Here is a 24,212-nt window from a genome sequence, read left to right as displayed (position 1 = left end):
CATAAAACAAGTGAGCTTTACATGCTTCAACTGTAATTATGAGAGGAGAGCACATTTCATGGGTATAAGCTATAGTACAATGTATGGCACTTCATACTTTCATTAAAAATATTTTTGCTTAATAAATTGTTTGGCTTGATGCATTAAAATTATTGTTTGTCTTAGTTTCAATAATTTACATGCAATTTTTTTGTAGTATCACAATTTCCTGGCTGTGAACTTCTCAAATGGTTAAAGTCACTTGACCTTTAGCCTCTCGCTTTCAAAATCCCTCAAGAGATATGTTAAATGGCCCAGAAATATATTGCCTGTCATGTCTTATTGCTTAATTAATGACCAGCTAAGAGGGCTTGTATAGACTGCCATGAAGTAATTGTGAAGTGATCTTCTTCTGCTCAAGGAAATGAATTGACTCCACAATAGCAGTGCTGTCATAGAGCATTTACCAAGTTTAAATGCCTACAACCCTTAACACACAAGGGCTGGTTAACTGAGCATACAGACATCAGTTAAGCGGATAAAAGGATGTTCTATTGCTCTCTGCACCAGACACTGAATTGTACCTTCCTGATTTTGGAAATCTGGGCTGTGAGTCAAATAAAAAGCTGCCAAGTAAACATTTTTATTTTAGGTGTATGTGTGATAGAGTAGGAAGTTATTGGACAATGAAATAACAGCAATAATAATAACAATAATCCACTGTAGTGTGGTTTGAAATTATTCCACTTAAAGATAAATGGAACCCTGTAGAATGAGAAACAAATGCAGAATAAAAGTCTGATGATATGAAATGAGTATGAGAATGTATATTACAAAATATAGGACAAATTGGTCATATTTTCTTTCAAGACAATTTGCTATTTAAAGGCCACCAAATAATTCTGGATCTTTTCTTATGAAAACAACATGCTTACAATTAAATGCAAATGTTAATCCTCTCTGTGTTTAAAATAGATGGATAAGAGCTTTTAAAGTTTTAATTTAAGGCAAACTACACTTCCCTACAACTTTTTATTTGTGTGTGCACATGAGCCCTCCTCCCTACATTGCATCCCTAATTCATAGTTTCATTTCTAGAGATGAATACACAATGTCAAAAGGGACTAAAGAATCGAAATAAGTAAAATACAAATGATTTACACAGCTGCAGACTGCAGAAAGAAGATCCTATCCTGGCTGCAGATGGTTATGTAATCCTTGAGTGAGTTCTCCTAGCCCTTCCTGTCCTGATTCTTAAATAAGTAAACATGACTTTCCTGTCTTGAGAGAGTATCCAAAGTTGAATTTAAAGATGGCAATTCTGTATTCATTTTATTTCAACTATGAGGGGAGAAGATAAAGTCATAGAGGCCAGTCAAGAGGGTTAGGTGGACTACAGAGCATCAGGTGGTCAGGGCATGGCTGAGTGCTGGCTGGCCTCATGCACGGGAAAAGGCTGTGCTGAGAGACTGTGGGAAGGATTAGGGAATGAGCTGATGGACTGCATACAGCTCCTTGGCAAGGGCAGTGTTAGCTTTCTCCAAGGCTGTGCACTAACTTGTCTTCACTCCATTTTCTTCCTTAATATTGGAATTCTGTGTACGTATTAATAGAGATGTAATGATAAAAGAGAATGTCCCTTTCCGAAGGAGAGGGTTCTTCATATTTTTATTATTCTAGCAATAAAATCATTGAGTTATACAATGTTTTCCTTTCTAGAAAAGTAACAAAGAATAAGTCAAGTCTGTGCACATTTTCAGGAATGTAAGAGGTAGTACTGACTCAACTCTGGAGAACTCAGTTGTGGATGTTTGGAAATTTATTAGGGTGGTGCTAAATACTGAGATTTTCAATATGACCAAAAAGCTATGGAGTGTTTAATTTTAAGAGTCTAAATCAGTTTGTCAAGTGTGGTGGTGGTACTCACCTCAGGACTTTCTTGAGACAAAAGGATCGCTGCAAGTTTGAGGCCAGCTTGGGCTACATAAGTTCAAGGTCAGCCTGCACCAATAGCGAGATCCTGTTTCAAAAAAAAAGAGAGAGAGAGAGAGAGAGAGAGAGAGAGAGAGAGAGAGAGAGAGAGAGAGAAAGAAAAATTAAAAAGTTTAAAAAATAATTTAGGAGCTGGGAATATAGCTCAATGACATGGTTGCTTGCCTGACAAGCCCGAGGTCCTGAGTTTGATTCCTGGTTAAATAAATAAATAAATAAATCACTTAAAAGGGGAAAGTTTCCAGAATAATTCCTCAATCTGGAAGCACCCATTCCCCAGCCTGGATTTTTGTTGGGGTTGAGGGGTGAGAGGAGAAAAGGAGGCAGAAATAACTTGCAAGCAAAGACCAATGAGAAAGAGCAAGGTAAAAGACAGGAAAATATTTTGGAATTATGTGCTTATGGGGAAAACAATCACAGATGCCAGGATAAGGAATGAGTACCATAGTGCAGAGATTAAAATGCTACACTTTAAAAATGAAGTGACTTTAAAAACCTATTCATTTCACATTGGCAAGATGATGTTTTAAAACTTCCTCATGTTGTTATCTCCCATTTTAAAAACACCAAGTTTACTCACAAGAGCTACCAGGCCTGGCATAATGTGACCTGAAGTGTCACTGCATTGGAGCAACTCCGAGGCAACTGCATAATACATTTATTTTGGACACCAAACACTGCTAGGTTATTTGTTTTATAGTCTTGGCTTCTCACCCTGCCCTTATCCAAGTTGCCAAGTGTAACATCACCCAATTTGTAACTCAATGTTTCATCAACAACGCTCATGTTTTGTAGACATACAGAAGACAGAAGCCTTGAAACTAAAAGGTGGCTGGATTAATAGGGCTGACACTAAGTCCAGCCCTTAATGAATGGCCAAGTTCCAATGAAAGCAAACACTGTGTCCTCTGTTAATTCTGCTTTCAGTTAACTTTGCCTTCCTGCCTAAACATATGGGTTTTTGTATTACCCTTAAGTTGCTGTAACATTGAAACATCAAATTTGGAAGATTTGAAATAAGTGCTCTAAATGGAACTTTTGGATGAAGAATCTCTGGTTTTTTTTTTTTTTTTTTCAGATCTGTGAAAGTAATAGGGATAGGGACAAAAGAATCAAGAAAAGAAAGGCCCCAATCTTTGTTAGATGAGTGATAAAACAGCATTACTTGGGTGAAAATTGGCCTGACCTTCACCTACATGATGCTTCTGCTACCTCAGTGACGCTTGCTTTGCTCTGATTAGGTAAAGATTGCCCCTTTCCCTGCAAGAAAAAGTCAAAGAACAAAAAGAGGAGAAAAAAATCTTGACTTAACTATAAAAGGCTTATTTTTTTTAATCACAGTTGGGCTCATCCAAGCTAGTTTCTAATCTTATTTTTCAGGCTTAAAAAAAAAAAAAAAAAAAAAAAAAAAAAGCCTGTCTTTTAAAAGAAATTCTTTGGATCATTTTCTTTGCAACCTCTAGTCTAGATCTCAACTCACATTTCTTGGATGTATTAAAAAAAAAAAAAAGAAAAAAAACTCTTCCACACTTGAAATGATAGCTTTTTCATTTCTTTTAGACTCTCTAAAGCTCTGTCGGGAGAGGACGGCAGGCAGAAAGGCACCAAGCCTCCTCAGCCGACTAGAACAGCAAGTCCACTGCAGCCAGCAGAGCCCGGCCAGTGTTCCAAGGCAGCTCAAGCACTTTTCCACCCCCACCCCTCTGTGGTTGCCTTGGGAGGCAGAGCTCCATGGAGTCATGATATTAAGTTGCAGACTCATAGAGACCAGAGCTTTTCTGTGACATTACTGTCAAACAGCCCCCTGTGTGACTAATATTTTTAACAGCATGATATTTAAAATTTGACAAGGATATAATAATTCATTCTTCAGATAGTCAACATACTATGAGAATAAGTCATGTCTTCAAAGTCTCTTTCAAAGGGGCCATTAAAAGTAGGTTAAATTTTTTCCCCCTACAGCATGCAATTTCATTTTGGCTCAACCACTTCAACCACATAAAATTAAATTTTGACTTGACAGTGACCTACTGAAAATTAGATGGAAAAATAAGAGTGTAGATTTAAGTCACTGATTCAAAGGAAACTAGCGTGTCTGCCTGCGATTTAGCATAGAGTTTTGCTAAACCCTTTGAGAATCTTATATTTCTGGTAGCCAGGACTTTTCTCTTAGGATTGTATTTTTAATGAAAATGTTGTAGAACATACTGGAATGTAATCTCTTGCTGTGATATATAGAGGAGAGGCAACACAGGAAAGAATTATCCACACACATTTTCTGCCACAATACTTGCCTGTATTCCAGGCCTCCTTTTAACCCATGATCTAGTCCTCCAGATCATTCTCTAAAATAAATCTAAACTCTTCAAAATTCCTATGAAATTTAGCCTGCTAATCTCTCTCCTTCGACATTGGTTCTCCCCAACAATCAAAATTTTTTCTTTGTGGTTATAAAAAATACAATTTTAAAAAGTAACTTTAGGCCAGTGATGGTGAATCTTTTAGAGCTTACAATGATACAAACAGCCCACTATGGTGCATGTGTCATAGAAGTGCCATCACTGGTGTAGGCAATAGAATTTAGTATGATTATCTTAATGATTAGAAAATGAGAGCTTAAGAAACTTTAAAGACATGCCAGACCAATATATAATCCCGCTGAGTTTTGTGGAAATCTTAAAATATGGGATATGTGTCATTGTTTTCTTGTTATATCTTATTTTTTAAAATTTGTGTATATAAACACTATGTATAATATATATGTATAAAATATTTATATACATTAATCAAGATAGACTAATTTGTGTTATGATAATAAGCAATCTTAAGACGTTAGTAAAACGCTAAATTTTTTGCACTGGTTCAGTGTGGCATCCTTGGTCACCCTGAACAGCAGCTGGGTCCCACATAAGCTCTCTGGGTTTCAGCTTGCTTTCATTTTATTACACACATGCCTTCATGAACCCCCTGCAGAAGAAAAACAGGAAAAGAGTTCAAATAACTAAATGCCTCAAGCAGTCCCTCTGCTCATATTTTATTGGTCAAAGTATGTCACATGATTAAAATACAACATCAAGGTGACAGAGAATGGAAATTTCCCATGTGCCTCATAGAAGGTGAGATATGCAGACTGGTAATCAGTAGTGGTAACTGCTACAAATGCAGACAGATTTCACAACCAGATGCTTTACTCTTCTTCCTTTATCTCCAAATTTGTCTAATCATCAGTGACTAAAAATATTGGCAAGAGTAAAAGACATATATTAAAAAGCCAACACTACCAGTGCTTATCTAGGCACTGATTTATATTGCTGTCATGTAAGCAAAGAAGGTTCCCATTCATTAAGTTCTCAGATGTGTCTGGTGTTTAAATATGTCTGTTTAACATGATTTTTCATAAAGCTTCAAAGCTGTTAGAAATAGTCGACCAAATAGCAAGAATATGCTACAAAATCAAACACAAATCAGAATAACCAAAGCGGAATATAGAATAAATTGCTTTAAAAGTGGTTAATATTTTATTTTGCTATTCTTTTACAGTATAAATAAGTGACCAAACCTGCCAATTTTACTGCTTGGCAATTCTTTCAAGGATTTACTCGCACCATGTGTTTAATGACAAATGCATGGACACAGTCTGAGATGAGAACTGAGATGCTCAAATCTGCAGCCAGTATCTCCTATTGCTTTATACTCCATCAAAGATGATGCAAGCTGACTTCAAAGGGAGCTCAGGACTTGCATCAACTCTGCAGGGGTGTTGAGTAAAATGAGGAATGAAAAAAAAAGGAACACCATTATGTTTTGAATTTCAAGTCCTAAATCATTATTTCCTAGCTGTGCATGAGGTTACGTAGACAGAAAGTAAAATGACAACTGGTCATGTCACTGGGATGATGATATAGGAGGATCAGGAAGCTTAAGAAGATGATTTTTTAAAGTTATATTAAAAAAAAATCTCTCTCCGCTGGTGTTTGTATTTTCCTGGGACATTTTTTCATTGATGGAGCCATACTCTGGTATCCCACCATGCCCCGGTAGCTGTTGGGAATTAACGTGCTTCAGAATTCTCTTCTCAGGAGTAATAATGTGTTATCCCTCAAGCTAACTTAAGGTGAAGTAACAAAAAAATCACTTACATCTGCTTCAGGTTGCCAATCTCTAAAGGAAAATTTGTATGGCTATTGTAAGCATAGTAAATTTGGAAGGAGATTTCACTTGTTAATCACAGAAAACAAAAAGTATTTAGTTTTATTTTTAAATACATTTAGTTTGCCTTCTCAATTTGTGTACAAAGTGTTGCTTCACAGTTGGCAATGTATTGATAGTGTAGTTTTAGTGAATTGACAGAAATCCATAGGAAATACGCATTTTTAAAAAATCTCCTTTTAAAGTGTCTAAGTATTTAGTTACAATCAATTTATAATTTCCCATTGAAAGCTGGTGTGTTTATTTAATGACAAAAGGCAAAAACTAATTTATAGTGCTAATCCTGGATACATTTTTAAACAAGACAAGAGTCAACATTTACTTGAAAACAGGAATGCCTCTGAATTTAGTTAAGTATCTCAGGACAGTAAGATATGATTTATAATGTTCCTGGGAGTGTGTTTATAGTATTACTTTTTAAAAAATCATTGAATAAATTCTTCATGATACAGCATGAAGCATGAGAAAGAAACAAAAGGCAAAATGAAATTGGTGAACCTTAGCGTGTTTTCTCAATGTGTCATTGGAAAAGAATCAGTCTTTATTCTAAGACTTTGGCCACTCTCATTGAACTAATTCTTATTCAGTGACCTTTATATATGCATAATAGCCTTTTGTTCAATCTACAATTATGAAAAATTCCACACACACACCTGTGTAATCAAATTATAATTTTGATGAAGCAAGAGAAGAAATCTTCAAAAAAAGAAGTCTTGATAATACTTTTTTAAATTAATGAAATATTAATGATGAGTGATAAGACTTTTGTTAATGTCTTCATTTATCTAAGGCTGCTGCTGCTAACATTCCTCATTAAAAGTAGTGTTTTCCTCAAGAGTATAGCCTGGGACTCTCTTTTCACCATGGTTTCTGACCCTCTTTTGTTGCTTAAATACATTTACTGTTCTGAATATTTTTTAAAAATGGAATCCTTTGATGTTACCCAGACTGGCCTTGAACTCTTGGGTTGAAGTCACCCCCTGCCTCTGCCACTTAAGTAGCTGGGCCTGAATGCGTGTGCCATCACACCCAGATTGGCTGTAACAGTCTTCAGATTAGGGATTTCCAAATCAGCCTATGCAATTTTTTCTTTTTCTTTTTTTTTTTTTTTTTTTTTTTTTTTGTCTTTTTCCTTTTTTATTGATACTGGGGATTGAACTCATGACTGCCTGCTTGCAAGGCAGGAGCTTATGCCACTGAGCTAAATCCCCAGGCCCCAGCCTATGCAATTTTACATTGGCGGAATTCTCTTAGATAAAATTATGAATTCTCTCAGATAATTCTCTTAGATAAATAATAATTCTCTTAGATAAAAATATGAATAAACAATCCATACTTCATCCTTAGTTTCAATTATATTTTGCAAATGTGTAATATATTGACATAAATGTGTATGTAATTTAAGAAAAGATACACAGAGAGGACATACTTAAATATTTATAATGAAACAGATGTATAAATCAGAAATCTTACAGAGTCCAGATACATATAAAGTTTATCAATATATTTATTATACTTTGAGTAGCTAAATACCAGATCTAATTTGATATTAGTAGAGTAAACACTTAAATTGACAGTGGGAAAATTATCTACATCAAGTATTAATACTTTTGTTGTACATACATGATGGTATCTTTTGAGAAGTAAAACTATTTTAGTGGACAAAACAAACACTTCTCAGAAGCACTAGACTTTTTGAAGTAATTTATTTTCTAAAGTAAAGTGTCTGGTTTCTGAAATTAAATTAAAAGTTAGTTATTGGGAATCTGCATCATCCATAAAGTTGTTGACTAAAAGTCAGATATTTCTAAATATGACTAATAGCTTTCTTATTTAATAGCTTCTGTTTCTCCTTGTGTTTCCCTAAGATAATGGAAGTAGGGTGATTATGCCAATGAAAAGAGAATCCCAGATTCAGAAGCACAGTGACTCAGAAAGTGCCATCTGACATTTTAGCTTTATGTTTTCAAGATGTCATATGGCATGGCTCCAACTGTGAAAGTGAGTTTTGTGGAAATGGGAAGCTAAGAACTCCTTTAGCTTGTCTCATTTGACATGCTGTTCAGCCAGGTTTATGGGTAAAGTTGATTTCTTCTTCACTTTCGGAGAAACAGAAATATAGCATTAAAATACTTTGCTGCTGCAGGAATAGCATTGCTTGTTTTTCCTTAAAATATACTTGGAGGGAAACTACCTATCTACTTTGTAGGCTAAGGAAGGAGGGTTTCAGGTTCAAGCTCATTCTAAGGAGTTGAGTAAGATTCTGCCTCATAAGAAACTAAAAAAGTGTTGCATATACAGCCCAGCGAGACAGCACCTCTCACTATGGCAAAAAGGATTGTTGGCTCTCTGAACAAATCCACAAACCTCTCTACTACTAAAGCTGGCAAAGCTTACACACAATTTCCAATTTATCAGAGGACTCTTCTGATTCTCAACAACAAGGTAGTATTACTCTTTTTTTTTTTTTTTTTTTTTTTTTTTTTTTGTCTTTTTTCGTTTTTATCGGTACCAGGGATCGAACTCACGACTGCCTGCTTGCAAGGCAGGCGCTTATGCCGCTGAGCTAAATCCCCAGCCCCAGTAGTATTACTCTTGTCAACCCACATTTTTCTTCCTCATTTGACCCCCGCCTCCACTCCACTTTTCTTCCACTCTTCTGTCCCATTCTCTTTTGCTTCCCTTCCAATTATTGGTTTTCCCAATCAGAATGCAGAACATAGGGTAATCTTTTATTTTCCATCATTGTCTTTTTTAGAAGTATAGTCTCTATTGTCTGGAAATTTGTTTTCCCTAATAGGTTTGTTTGCCTTTTTTTTGTTCAGAATGATATTATTAAGTTTGAAAAATTTATTATTTTCAAAACCATTGGTGTTTCAATTGTTCCACTGCTTATATTTTCCTACCACAAAATAAAGAAACAAAGTGGATGACTCTAGGCCTTGTGTCAAGCTAGACAGGAAGGGTTAAAAGATAGAAATGAAGCCAAGAATAAAAGATGTTAAATGGCATAGTTCAAACAAGGCAGACCACATCCCACTGCAAAAATCAAAAATGACATCAGTAAAATGTAACTTTTCGTCTGGACTGTGATGAAAAGAACCAACAGGTCCTAGGGATTAGAGCTAAAATGTCCCCCAAAGTGTCATGCATTCAAAGGCGAACCCACTGAGGAGTACAGTAGCAAAATGTGTATTTGGGAGTGGGGCCTGATTGCAGATGGCTCACTTGAGGCACCACCCAGAAGAGTGTATTTCTGTCCTTGGCTCCTCCCTTCCCTCTTTGCTTCCTAGCTGCCAGGAATTGAGCAGCATTTCTCCACCATGTCATTTCTAACCTGGAGACAAAGAACTGTAAGCTAAATCCTCTGAAAACCAAGAATTAAATCTCTATTACTTTAAGTTTTAGATGTCAGGTATTTTGTCCTAGGGGTGGAAAAGTTACTAGTGCAAAGAGTCTCAATAATAGCAATGCTTTAATATCAGTAATAGGACCTGAACATTAAAATTTTAGATTACAAGATAAACTACACAAATAACCTTACTGCTCCTTTCTACCCTCGCCATGAAAGACCCTTCCACCAAGACAACAGTGATCCTCATAAGAAAGGAGTTGTAATTTAGCAAATATTTATTGAGTACCTACTATGCTCCACATCTTCTACATATTAAAAGGTCTATCAGTGAAAAATAATACACACAAAAAAACCCATTCCCTCATCTAACCAACCACTCTTCTTTTTTAAGAGGCTCAATTCTTTTGGGACTATGACAGTTCCTCATAAAAGTCTATACGTTAAATTTCAGAAAAGACTCTAAAACATTACTGTGATGTTTCACTATTACTAGAGATGACCAATTTAACAGACCACTATGATACCCGTTGGAGATCCTAAATTTTTCTTAGCTTTTGTATTCCCTATGTAGTCAGGCATTGAGAAGGTGAATTGGACTTCTGCTTTACAGTAATACTATCACTAAGCTGCCAGCCTCGCTCACCTGTCACAACTTAATCATAAAAATAAATGACAGCAGGTGTTACACACAGTCACATTATGAAAATTGTACCCATTTAGTTTTAATCAAGCCAGTTTTTCACTTAGTTGAAAATAAAGCAAGTCACTTTTACAGGGTTGAGAGTCAGTGTGAAAGTATTTCTTGAAGCACTGAACTCAAGAGAGATAACCTGAGCATCCCTGAGGGAAATAGTTCCTTAAAGTTCCCACAATTTGCTGTGCTATTGCACAAGAATAGTGGGAAGTTTTAGAAAGGTTTATTTTGATTTGCATGTAGATGAATGAAACTTCTTAATACATTTTGGTATGCATTTATTTAATATTCTTTGATCAGATCAAATAAAAATATTGATATCAGGGTCCTTATAGTCTCACAATTTAAAGTCTAAAATATCTGGAGAAAGTTAGATATAAAATAAAACCAACGGCAAGATTGAAAATGAAGTCTGATGAATTGACAGTAAAGAATACGGACAGATATGTGGCCTTGACAATAATAATTAATTTCTCTTACTAAGAAATATAATCATTATGCAAGGCAAACATATAGTAATAAAAATCTGAAAAAAATTAAAAAGATAACAGTTATTAATAGACAATATAAAAGATAACAGTTATTACAATATCAAAAGAGGAAGTTTTGAATTCTGAATTGTGGATTTTGCATGTTCTTAGTTATATAACTGGCTGATGCGAGCAGGCTGTTTTCTATCTCGAACTAATTATTTTCAAAATGAAAACTTATGTGTTTTATCTCTGTCCACTTTTCTTTTCCCTACTTAACCTTGTGCTTTGTGTATGAGTGTAAATTCAGAGGTACCACTATGCATTCAACAGGGAGTGTTTATGGCAGTATCCAATTCTCTTGCTTCCAATGAATGCCAGAGTAATCATTAATTATGTATAAAATCTCCAACTTTCCTGTGTAACAACTGCTGTTTATAATAGGTGATACAGACTCTGGTGTTTTGTTTGTAATTTATCTCCAATGTCAGAAATTCATAATAGTGGCTCTCTAATAGAGGAGAGTAGCAGATGACAAGGTAATGTATTTAATAAACCAAGGCTATGACTATAGAAGGAAAATAGCTTATGATCCTTCCCTACCCACATTCCGTCTCATACCTCGGAAATTTTTATACTAGTATCAGCACACAATCTGTGGAAATATGGTACATTCCTTTTTATATTGCTATTTGTACAATCATAGTCAACTCACTTTTTCCTGATGTTACATTGACACAAAGTAGATGAGGAAAGAAAATGTACAATCAAGTAAGTCACCTTCTCACCTTTTCAGACTTGATTTTCTTCCTTTTGGAATGAGGATTGATACTGGGGATTGAAATTCAATGTCTTCATACTAACCTACATCCCCAGGCCTTTTTTCAATTTTTATTTTGAGATACAATCTTGGTAGAAGGAGAAGGAGAAGGAGAAGGTTGCCCAAGTTGCTATAAGCTGCCCAAGTTGGCATGAGCTTTGGTCTTCCTAGCTCAGTCCCCCAGAGGGCTGGGATTTTAAATGTATGCAGTGACAACTAACTGTAGAAATTCCTCTATAACTGGCTGGATTAAAGGTGCCAGAAAAGAACTTGCCTATCCCTAATCATCCCCAAACTTATATTCCCCTTTGTGATACTTAGACAATATATCAAATACTACTCTTTTCTCTCTCATTGAATAAGTAGCTTCACATGGATGTGTTCAGGGTGTTTTACAGTCTTTTCTGGAATTTAACATATAGATTTTTATAAGGAACTGTCATACTCCTAAGTGAACTGAGTCTCTTAAAAAACTTCCTTTTAGTTCCTTGCCTCTTCTGTGACTAGCTGTTGACAAATGATTCATGCTTGGCAGTAAAAATGAAGTGTTCAACTGTATCCATTTGCCTTAAGCATACCAGCCCTGCACATAGTATCCTGTTTTCCTTTCTATTTTGTTGAAAATAAGCAGACATAGTTGGATTAGTCTTGGAAATTCTGCACAGAAGAAAGATTCCTAGAGTTTCCATGTGTACTGTATTGACTTATAATCGTTTAAGTAGATTCTAAAATGTATTAGTGTCTAAATCTCCACCATTGAATACAGATTTAATTAGTTTGGTGTTTAAGATTCTACCATAGAATTCAGATTTAATTAATTTGATTTGCAACCCAGGAAACATTGTTTTTGCTACTGTCATTACAAGCTCCACAGTGCTTCTAACATGAGTACCCTGAACGTTGCAAGCTAAATTGACCTGCTTGCTCATCTTTCTCACTGAAGTAGATGACCCCATGCACTGAAGCACAGGACCCACCAATTCTATGTCAGCATGACTGTAACTAAATTCCATCACTCAGGAGACTGAGGCAGGAGGATTGTTGTGAGTTTGAACACAGCCTGGGCTACAAAGTGAACTCAAGGCCAACCTGAACTGCATAGTGAGATCTCGTCTCAAAAAGATAAAAAGAAGAAGAAAAAAAGAGGAGAAGCAAGAAGAGGAAAATGAGAAGGGGAAGGGGAAGGAGAAGGAGAAGAAGAAGGAGAAGGAGACGGAGATGGAAATGGAAAAGGAGAAAAGGAGAAGGAGAAGAAGAAGGAGGAAGAGGAGGAGGAGAAGAAGGAGCTAGATGAGATGAAGAGATTCTACCAGAGGGTGAGAATAATCTATTTATTTCTTTTCTTTTTTTTTTAATTTAGATAAAGATAGAATAGAAAATGGGCAGAAATAGTACATACTTTCAAAGAAAAGAATAAACAGTAATAAATCACCAGTTGATGTATACATATTGTCTCCTCCCCAAATTATTGTTCAAGATACAAAAGTGGAACATATAAATGGGACCTCAACTGGGGAGACGGCAAACCATTCTGTTCAACTATCCAACAAAAACTAAGTAATATGAGTATCAATCCTATACACTTAGATATGTACGCATTTATCCAAATCTTCATTTATTTTGAGAGCTAACAAAACTCAGTAGATTGAAATCATTCTGAACAAAGATTTATAATATTGCTGGATTTCTCATTATAACACTCTGGAATCAGCACTGGGTACTGCAGTGCCCCTTTCTTTCGTTCAAAGTATATGTTCATTTTATCATGTGTCGTAAGGTCAGTCCTCATAAACTGTTCATAGGTTTCACACAAGCATGAGTCTTAACATGGGAGAAGCAGAACAAAGAACAACAGGATTAAACATATTCCTATAGACACATAAAGCTAAAAAGACATATAAAACTGCTGTATAAAGAGTTCTACCATCATTACTGTGCTGTTTCGTGTTATCATCAACTGAATTGGCTATATCATCAGATAAAGTATAATTGAACAAACCAGTACATAGCAGAATTAACAGAAATACAACTTTGTAGATAATGTAGAGCTATAAAAACAGGTAGTAATCAAATCAGAATGGATATCATGGTGAATCTATCCATAAATACCGGCCCATTTTCCCTTATTACTCTCTGGTTTCCTATCATTTCAAGTTCTATTTTTCTCATATTTGATTTTGGTCTATATAACCTTCTTCAGGCTTATTATATTTCCAATAAAGAGTCTCTCAGTGGACCCTACCTCTTGATCCACTCTGCCTGTGATTCTCTCTTTTTTCCCTTAAGGTAGTGTATTTAGGCCATCTATATTAGAAATTATATCCAACCTTCTTTGTCTCGTTTCTATTGTGCTCTTTTTCTGTCATTAGTTGTCTGTTTGTCTTTTTCATTTTGCTTTCTGCTGCATTCATTGTGGCCTCTCTGCCATTGCTTCTGGAATCCTGGTACTTTTCTCTCTCTTTAGAATGTCCTGCAATATTCTCTGTAGAGTTGGATTGGTGGCTGTGAATTCCCCCAGTTCCTCTTTATCTTGGAAGCACCTTGTTTCTCCATTAATTTCTAGGGACAATTGTGCAGGATATATCAATCTTGGCAGAGGTTATTGTCTTTCAAGGGTTGGATTATTTCGCCCCATGCTCTTTGAGATTTTATGGTTTGTGCTGAGAAGTCTGCTGTAATTCTGATGGGTGTTCCCTTGTAAGTTATCTGTTTCTTGTCTCTGACAGCTTTTAATATTCTGTTCTTATATTGGATTTCTGGGATCTTGATTATTATATGCCTGGGTGTAGTTCTGTTTTGAGTGTAGGTGACTGGAGTTCTGTATGCCTCATACATCTGAGCATCTTTCCCTTTTCCTAGGTTTGGGAAGTTTTCCCTCATTATTTCTCTGAATAGCCTTTGTAGTTCCTTTCTTTGTACCACTGCTTCTTCTCTCATATTCTTTATTCTTAAGTTATAGATTCTCTTGTCATCTTCTAGCCTTTGTATTGTAACTTCTTGTTTCCTTGTTATTTTTTAAGAAGTTTTCCTTTCATGTTCCTCCATTACAAATCTGTCCTCCAGTTCAGATCTATCCTTAGTTTCTTTCAAGCTATTATGCCAGCTTTCAATAGCATTTTTAGTTTTCTGGTAATCTGTTTGAACCTGCTTCATGTATTCTACTTTTTCTCTATTTTCTCCACCAAACAATTCTCCCCTTTTCTTCTGTTTTTCCATTCCACCATCTGTTTTTTCTTAGGAGGTGCTTGGCATTTCTTTAACTGTTCTACTTACATCTTGCTTTACTTGGTTAAATACTTCACTTTTGAAGTCGTCTATGAGGTCCTAGAGATATCACTTTATGTCTATTGGTGCTATGCCTGATACTGCATGTTTTATGTCCTCATTCTCCTTTGCATTTACTTTTCCTGGACCAGTGTTCTCATGATTGGGCACCGAGGACCCTTTCTTGTTGCCTCTTCTTCTCGTATATTTTGTTCCTTCCATACAGGTGTATATAGGAGGCCCAGTTTCTTTCTTTGTCAGTTACAGTTTGTTTGAATCATGCTGGTTAGTTGTTCCCACCCACTGCAGTGTACCAGGGAGACACAGACAGGGGCAGCCTATGCTGGGCCTGCCCCTTCAGGTCAGTCAAACTGCTGGAGGCTTCACTGCATTAGGGTGCACTACCAGGTGCAGGGACCTGGTTTGGGCTAGCCTATTGGGCCTCAGTCTGTGACACCACCTAGGTCAAGCCCTCCCCACCAATCCCGCTTGAGAAGGGAATATGTGACTGAAGTCATTGCAGCACCCTGTTCCGGCCAGTCCGCCCGGTCCCAGAATGTCCTCTGTTGAAGCCTCCTAGTCTATGGAACGTTCCTCTCACTCACTGCATGTCAATGCAGGACTCCTCGCCTTCTCTGATCTCAATTTGGTTCATTGATTCCCGCTCTCAGAGCATTCGTGTCTCTATCCCTGCTGTGCCGATTCAGATGCAGCAGCGGCAAGGATATTCAGCTATGGGTTCCAGCGGCGCGGGTTCCAGCAGCAGCACAGAGACTTTAGCTGTTCCAATTGTAGCACTGGGATTGGGTGTCCCATTGTTTTCTCTCAGCTTAGTTCATTCCTGGGTCTCCAGGGTATATCTCCCCTTGCTTAGGACTCCCCACACCACAACATTCCTGGAATATAAACTGGCTATCTCAGAGAGCCTCCATAGCTGCTATAACCTATCTTCCATCTTCTCTGCTCCCCCAGAATAATCCATTTAAAGCTAACAAAACAAACAAACACAGATGCTCTTCATATACTGAGTTTGCCTCAGGAAGTCTCTCTGCTTTCACTCTTGCCATCCCTGTAAGCATGTAAGAGTCAGAGAAATTCTTTCAAATTGTAAAACGGATCATGTCTTTCCTGTCTTCAAAGCCCTGCCAATCTCTCTCCATTTCAATAAGCATCAAAGTTAAGTTTGAACAGTGTTTTATAAAGCTCTGCCTAACATGGGTCCTGTGACCCCATCGCTTACTTCTCTTCCCTTGGCGTACTGTGCTCCTGCTCTACCAGGCTCCTTGCTATTCCTAGTATAATTTACACGGGTCCTGTCTTAAGGTCATTTCACAGACATTGGCTTAAAGTACACCTTTCCAATAGCCAAGTAGATAATTTCTTCATCTGCGTGAAGCATTTCTTATGTATCCCTTTAAATAAGGTCTCCCCTAGCAATTATGTTTAAAATTATAATTTCTACACTCTCAAATTTCCTTTTATTGCTCTTTATATTTCTTTTTGGAAATTATTATATTCTTACATACGATGTAATTTATTTACTTATGATCTTCAAACTTCTGTAACATTATAGCCCCTAAAATATAAACTTTATTCAGACAAGATTTTCAAATCTATTTGCTCATTCTTATATGTCACATGACTAATTCAGAGTATGTACTCAAAAGTCAAATAAATGATAAATAAAAAGGCCCCAGCTAGACAAGGTTTAATGAGAATATACTATGGAAAGATCAAAGAAATAGAAAATGTTTTTGTCCCCAAGAATTTCAAGGAAGGTTATACAAGTTTGATGTTTTTAGCAAAAGAAACCAATGCCAATGTAATATGATGTTTTAATTTCCAAGTTGAGCTTTCACTCCAAGATATTTTTTATACATCCATGCTGATCCTTATGCACATATGTGCAAACTGTCAGACATACACATTGTCTATAGTCAAATTAGCTTCAGATGACATAAGCCTTTCCAACCTAGCATTTAAAAGAAACTGCAAGTGGTAAGGAATAGTAACATGCTAGCAGGGAAAATCAATAAATGGCAAATCTGGAAATAAAAGAGTAGAGTCTCAGAGAAAAAAAAGAGCAAGAGCTATGAGAATTTTGCTTGCTTTGTAATATCACCTATACATGATCATGATTTTATAATTCTCTTGATTTAAATGAGAAATATTAGAAACCTGCTCTAGCATAATGCTCAGCACACAGAGGTAACTTAATTCATATTTGTTCAGTGGATGACTGAGTGAAGAGCAAACAGCATGGTTTACAATTGTCTTTTTTTCATTTACCTTTCCTGTAAAATAAAGTCTCCTTATGGAGGCTAATATGCTTGCTGTCTGCTCTTCCTCTCCCCGCAAAAATTCTGTGAGGTGAAAAAAAATAAAACAAATATTTCAGTATGAAAACTATGTGAAATATCTTTTGAAATCTGTGCAGTATCTTCCATCTGTACCTGCTGTGCATAATTTCAGAATTCATTGCTTTCATCAAGGAAAGAAAACCAATTTGCTCTTTCATCTATGCATCATATCATACTAATTTTCATCAAAACAAGCAAAAGCCAGTTTCTGGAGCATTCCCTTTCCTTTCTCTGGTGTATGCAGAGTTGTGCTCTGAAGTGTGAACTCTAAAAATTTTTGGTTGTTTTTGTAACCTGTGGTTAACCTGTGTTTCTAGAAAATGGGTATATCAATTATTGATTATTATTTCCCTAGTAAAAGAAGCTTGTGAACTTCACACGAAGTGTCTCATTTTGGGTTGTAATGCTCTTATTCAAAGATATAGCGTGGAAAAAGATTCCTTCAAATTTAAAAATAGTCAACGATAATTACATTTATGTCATTGCAAAAGCTACATGTTTCCACTTACAATGATTCATTACTGTGTTTATTTCTGGGTGTTTTATGTTTTATGATAAAATATAAGGCCAACTTGTGTCTACGTAACTTGCTTGACATACTAGTTGTCAAGTGTCATAAAATTGTCATACAAATAATGAATGAATAATGAAATTATTAATGAATCCATTAATGTTCAGCATAATCCAAGCTTAAACAGTTGAAGCTTGTTAATAAAATTGTATGACTATAAAACTTGAATCTATATGGTACAATGATGTATAATTATAAAACTGAAATCTATTATTATATCACATCTACTTCACAAGTATATAGTTGAGTTCATCCATAGAGTAGAGCACCCCCAAAATGAAGTACAGATAAACTTCTAAAAGACCAAAAAATATGAAACAGAAAGCATTGTAAATCTGACCTCTGCATGAGTCAGGTGGATTCAATCCTAAGTACAAAGAAATGACGTCTTTACAAAATACGACTTGCATTTCATAAAGCACTACAAATCAGGGTTCCAAATATATAGGTGACATTATTGAAAAAAATCTTTATTGCTGAGACTATGTATTCTGTCATTTAAAGAATTCTCAGTCTGCCTTCAGAAATCTCTTTTCATTTATGCGTGGAGTCCTCAAAGGTATAACTTCTCTGTCTCGTTTGGCATTATGACATGTTCTTCCTTAAATCTGACAGCTGATTCATGATCTGTAGCTAAGGATGCCAAGGGACAAAGGTGTTCCAGACGCTGCTGATGCTCACCAGGTTCTATGTCAAAGGTATCAGTATTTATTGAGGAGACCACTGCCTCTGCAAAAGCTAAAATAGTACCGATGAACACTGAATCCCACTATCTAGAGCACTCAGCGCTGCTGCCCAAGGCCACAGAAGCTGCTAATAATCCATGCGTGTAACAAGGCCAATGTATATATTCTAAGATTGCAGTTCTCTGAAACAACGATGTCTTTTATGTCAAAGCGGAAGGATCGACTCAGTCACATTCTGAATTTCACAGTCTTGAGTGCCTTGTGCTTTATGCTGCCCAAACCTTAAAAAATTTCCACCAACAGGCTTCCGTTATGATAGCTCGGATTGAAGTCACTTTGTGGTGGATGTATGTGTACATTGAAGCAAAAGGAAACAAATGAGGAAATCATTTGGGGGTAGTTAAAAAGAAAAACGGTCTACACTAAAAGCCCACATTTTTCACGGCCTCAGTGTCAGAAAATGTATTTGTCCATTTTTCACTATTATATTTATTTGAGATTGGGTACTCATCAAGAAAAGGATGTTAGGGGCTGGAGATTTAGCTCAGTGGCATAAACACCTGCCTTGCAAGCAGGTGGTTGTGAGTTCAATCCCTGGTACTGATTAAAAAAAAAAAAAAAAAAAGATTTTTTTTAGCTCACAGTTTGTTGTTGTTGCTTCTGCTACTGCTGCTGTATTCGAGCAATTTATCATGGCAATGTTTTTACAAGTCAGACAATGTAAGATGTAGTCAGAGGTTAAATGACACTTGCCTGATTAAGACACTTGTCCATAGACCATTAGCAGAATGGTTAATTCTTCCCCCTTTAATACTGCTTATGAGGACCAAAAAGCAAAAATACTATAGATGCTTAAATTCTTAAAAAAATATAATAAGGGACCCACTGACATCAATCTCCTCTACCCCCCAGAATCCTCCTCCTTACTTCCAACATATTTATCCCATCATTCTTGGCAGTGTGTGTTTTACCATAAGGAATTTTAATAAAAATGCAAGTAGTCACCAGTTTTGTCAACCAACCCTTCTGTTGATTATGAGTCATAGCAAGCTCTTTCTTTCATGAAGGGGTTTTAAACTATTCTAATTAATTTAAGCTGTGTTTTAAGGTTCATGAAGGCTGCTTATGCTTTTTTTTTTTCTCTTTTTCATTCTTTCTTCATTTTTCTTCAGTCCTGGGGATTGAACCCAGAGCTTGTGCATGTGAACATAAGCACTTTACCACAGAGCTATATCCTCAGTCCTAAAAGGATCTGTCGGGTCTGAGTTGATTGCTCCCCTCGAAGTCTCGTCGCAAAGGATAAAAATGAGTGGGCCAGGTTGTGCCACACTGTCAAGGAACAAGTTAGCTGACAGTTTTGAAGTCTAAAAGTTTTATCAGCATAATACCAGCTCTTGTGAGGACTCTGATACCCATAACAAGAGCAAGGGCATATGAAAAGATTATATCTTAAGGAATGGAGCCAGAGAGAGGCTAGGGTCTCAAATTTCTTTTGGGAGGAAAAAGAGAAGAAAAGGAGGGTAAGGGGGAGCAGGAAGAAAGAGGAAAGGGAGGAGAAGCAGAGGAAGGAAGAAAGGAAACAAGGGAAGAAGGATCTGAATTCTGGGTGTTCGGTGTCTGCCTGTATTTTTTTTTTAATTATTTGCTTTAGGAAATAAGGATAGAAAGTTATCTTGAGGCAGCTGCTTTTTAAAACAAGGAATTAAGTTCCTGTCCCTAAAATTGTCACATTATTTGGAGAATCAGATTTAGCTATTTTGGTATTTGTTGGGGCCTGGATTTGCCAGCAAATCAGTCAAAAGAAATCCAAAGATTAAGTACAGTACAGAATGGAATGCTTCGTCTTACAAAGTAAGGAGTGCAAAGACAGTGTCTATAGTTCATTGAATAAGGGAGCAGCAACACAATTTTTTAAGATTGCAAAAATAGAAAATAAGAAAAAAAAAAACAAGTTATGTATCCAAATCAAAATCAGAAGTATGAAATAAGCATGGTTTATTAATTCTTGCTTATTTTAATACAAATAAGATAGACACTGTATAAAATTTTGAAATCAATAAACAATAATGTATTCATCTCATTTAGAGAAAAATAATCAGAAAAGTAATTATTATAAATGACTTTTTCTTAGACTGCTGGTGTGGAAAAGGATGAAAAAGTTATTAAAAGACTAAAGATCATATTTTTACTATAGTAATACATTCCTTTTCACATTTTACAAAAATATTTGTATTTGTAATAATGACTACCATTTTTATATGCTTACTTTTTTGTCTTACTGTTATTTTAAATCTTTAAACTCTGTCATGCAATTAAATATTTACAAATTCAGTTATCATGCAGAATTTCATTTTTTTTTTCATTAGAAGAAGTAGAGGCTGACAGGAGTTGAGAAACTTGCCTAAGGTCAGAGAACTGACAAATTTATTTTGATTCATTTGCCATGGAATCCAGACCATAACATATACAAAATGTTTAAATCCTGTTCCCTGTCCTAACATTATAATTTCAGGAACATGATCTTTATTCCTTGTTAAGGCAACTGACTCAAAATAAGGTTCTGCCTCTATTTCCCTAGAACACACACAAACCTCCCTAAGATAATTTTTTTCTGATACTATTCATACCTTTGTGTCAAGATAATCCAGACTATTGAAATGGTGGCTCTCTTTAGGTGAAGGCATAGTATGGGGAACTACTTAACTCAAGTGAAAGCAAGATGAAAATCAATAGCTCAGTGATTGATTTCTCCTCTTAAGACTAAAAGGAAAAAAAGAAAAACTTATTGTTGATTTTACTCAGGGAATATATATATATATATATATATTAATATATATTTATCAATTTCAAACTTAATTTGTTTTACAATTTTAAGGAAGATGGCTGCATTTGTGTTTGTGTGGTTCAGAAACCATGGTCATGTTTGTCACCCAATGTGGAGTGTGCCAACAGAAGCAAAATTTTACAGAACACTTTAGTTTGTAAACTAAATTGTTTCCAAACAGACACATTTGTGAACCAGGACAATAGTGTACATATGCACACACTTCAAGACAATTATTATTTAACAGGAACAAAATATTACACAGAAATTAACAAAGAAAGAGGCATATTATAGAGTAAGTGTCTTTCCAAACATTCTTCTTGGACAGAGATTGCTAACTAGACAAATTGTAAAACTCACAAGGAAAAAGATTTTACATTTTCAAATAATTGAAAATCATGGAAAGAATAATAATATTCTGTGATGTGTGAAAACTATGAAATTAAAGTTTTAGTAATTATAATAAACTTTTATTGAAACAAAATACTATTCATTCTTTAAGTCATTGTCTGTTACTCTCTTTGTGATTCAAGATTTACAGTTGCAACAAAGGCTACAGGGCCATCAGAGGTCATGATACATGAACAAAGAATATTGCCATTTTCTGCACTAAAACAAGAAAGCTTTCTAAGTATAAGTTAGTGAAAACTAGGCACTCTATTTCTTAATGACATCACGACAATTTTAAGCAAAATCCTTACAAAAGGTTATAATGCAAATAAAGAAGCATGCATACATACACATGTGTGCTTGCATGCATTTACAGAACATAGTCTTGAAAGTAGAATAAGAAAATAATTCATCTTCTGTCTAGCTAATATTTATATGTATACAAAATATGCATCAAGTTTGGAGGGAGAGATTAGGTCATCCCTCACAGTTTGGTTAAATTCTATAAAGAAACAATTACTTCTGTATGAAGAAAAGCATAGTCTTCTACAGCTGTATCAACAGATTATTCTTTTCTTTGGAATGCAGCTGACATTGCAGGTCAAGTTTGACATAGTTGCCAAATGATGCAAAATATGTCCTCCACTGTCCATGAGCAAAAGTTTGGAAAACTTCCTCCAAGCAGAATTTTAGGGGATGAAGGGAAATTGGCTGGAGCATGTAATTGTGCTTCTTGAATTTATGATTTTATAAAGTATTTGACTGAACAGAACAATGTTCAATCTCTAAAACATATTTTCCATATAAAAATTTTTGTAAGTGCGAAGTACTAAACAATCCATGTTCTGCATAAAGGAAAGTGTCAGTTATTTTCTGTTGAAATAATAGTTTTCAATGTACAACTATTTATTCAAATAAATTCTGTACTAGTTTTAATATTTATATATTAACTAATAATAATGATAATATCATGTTTCAAATATGTTGTTAAGTAATTCCATTGAACAGCAGGTCTGGAAGCACTATCAATAAATTATCTCTCAATCTAATTTTCTTAATCTATACCAGCAAAATACTTGTTATTTTAAATTGCTATAATAAAATCATGCTAAATTTTGATTTATTCTTTTCCTAGTCCAAAATATCACAGTCTAAAGTTTATATGCATGTGCAACTAGCAACTGTCTAAATACATAATCATAGCTTGATTTATACTCACTCTGAAGAGGTACTAAGCCTGATGAATTTTATAAAGTACATTACCTGTTTAAGTATTAAGAGACTGAAAGTAAAATTTAATTATAGTTTCTAGAAAAAATTAGGATATAACTAAATTATTACTGTACATATGAAAACATTTCCCTAGCAGAACTAAATCACATGACCATAGATGGAAAACAGTCTTTACTTCATTCTATTACAAAAGCCTATGGTGCTTACGCTTGTCTTGAAAGGTAAAAGTCCATTGTGAGATATTACATAAATCCTTTGCAGTTACCATGCAACTTTACATGATAAATATATAGTAAAGAAAACAGATGCTTCCTTCAAATGACACTGCCATGACTGTTAAATTCTACTGATCACAGAGGGACTTTGAACAAATAAATTCCCCTTAGGCTTCTTCCACTGTATAGAAAGTCACAGTGGTATTTGGCAGGTCCTATTTACCACCATTTCTTCTTTTGAACACATTAGAAAAAATGATTCTAAGTTGTTTCCAATTTTCATTGACATCAAAAGACCTTATTTTTGGTTTCCTTTTAAGAAGAGAATGAAGGGGGGGAAAAATGGAAAGTAAAAAGCCCACAATCTCTGAAACAGGCTTTCACAACATTGAGTTTTTTCCAATTACTCTGAATAAAATGCTATTGCAAATGTAAGTTCCAATGATTCATAACCTCAAATTATTGTTCTGAAAGATCAGCTCTAAAATATTAAAAGTGTTTTCAAGATACTGCACTAAAGAAAAAATAAAGAGCCAGGATTTCTTTCCATTGGGTTTGAGTGTTCAAGAGAATCACATCGATGGTAACATGGAAGCAGTTATTTGGATGCAGGTTGCAAATCTCCTGTCTCCTTGTTTATGATGGATATCAGCGAAGTTTGTGGCTGACTAACAGTAGTTCTACATCAGGGAGATTTATGGGGAGGATGCATTTAGTATTATTCATGAGCCACTTAACAAGCTTCAGCCAAGGATACAATATGGCCTTTGTTTATAGTCCCAGGAGGTCTTTAGAGGGCTTTTTAAAATTGAACAGATTTTTGATAAATGGTAGAGGATCTTTAGGTGGGCTTGAAAGCTGTAAGTGTGTTTTCCTGCTAACTTGAAGAGTACTACATTTCATCCTAACTTCCTTGTTTCTTCAATAAAAAATTATCAGATATTCTGCAGGTATTTTATTTTGCTATTGTTCTGCTACATTAAATAACCAAGAGGGACACATTTTTTAGAAAAATGTTCATTTCAGTCTCTATTACAGGAAGTTGGAGCATCTTAACAGGCTCTCCAGACTATCTGAACAGAAATGAAGCAACATATGTTTGAAACTGTCTTTTGTATTATATTCTTTATGTTTATGACCCATATTCTTC

At 35.4% G+C, this 24,212-nt stretch overlaps 1 long non-coding RNA gene across 4 annotated transcripts in view; it reads right to left on the bottom strand.

The window, feature by feature from the left end:
- LOC111753403 (uncharacterized) overlaps positions 1 to 24,212 on the bottom strand; it is a 93,688-nt gene that overhangs the window by 16,420 nt on the left and 53,056 nt on the right. For all 4 annotated transcript variants that reach the window (XR_010047609.1, XR_010047611.1, XR_010047612.1 and 1 more), the window contains one exon: positions 1,907 to 1,999. This is a non-coding gene — a long non-coding RNA (uncharacterized LOC111753403). The remainder of the gene's footprint in view (positions 1 to 1,906; positions 2,000 to 24,212) is intronic.

Source organism: Cavia porcellus, unplaced genomic scaffold, assembly GCF_034190915.1.
Source record: "Cavia porcellus strain 051 isolate PalLab524CR breed Dunkin Hartley unplaced genomic scaffold, mCavPor4.1 scaffold_5, whole genome shotgun sequence".
NCBI classification, from domain to species: Eukaryota; Metazoa; Chordata; class Mammalia; order Rodentia; family Caviidae; genus Cavia; species Cavia porcellus.
The sequence above is the reverse complement of the archived record's forward strand: the minus strand, read 5'-3'. Positions and strand labels throughout refer to the sequence as shown.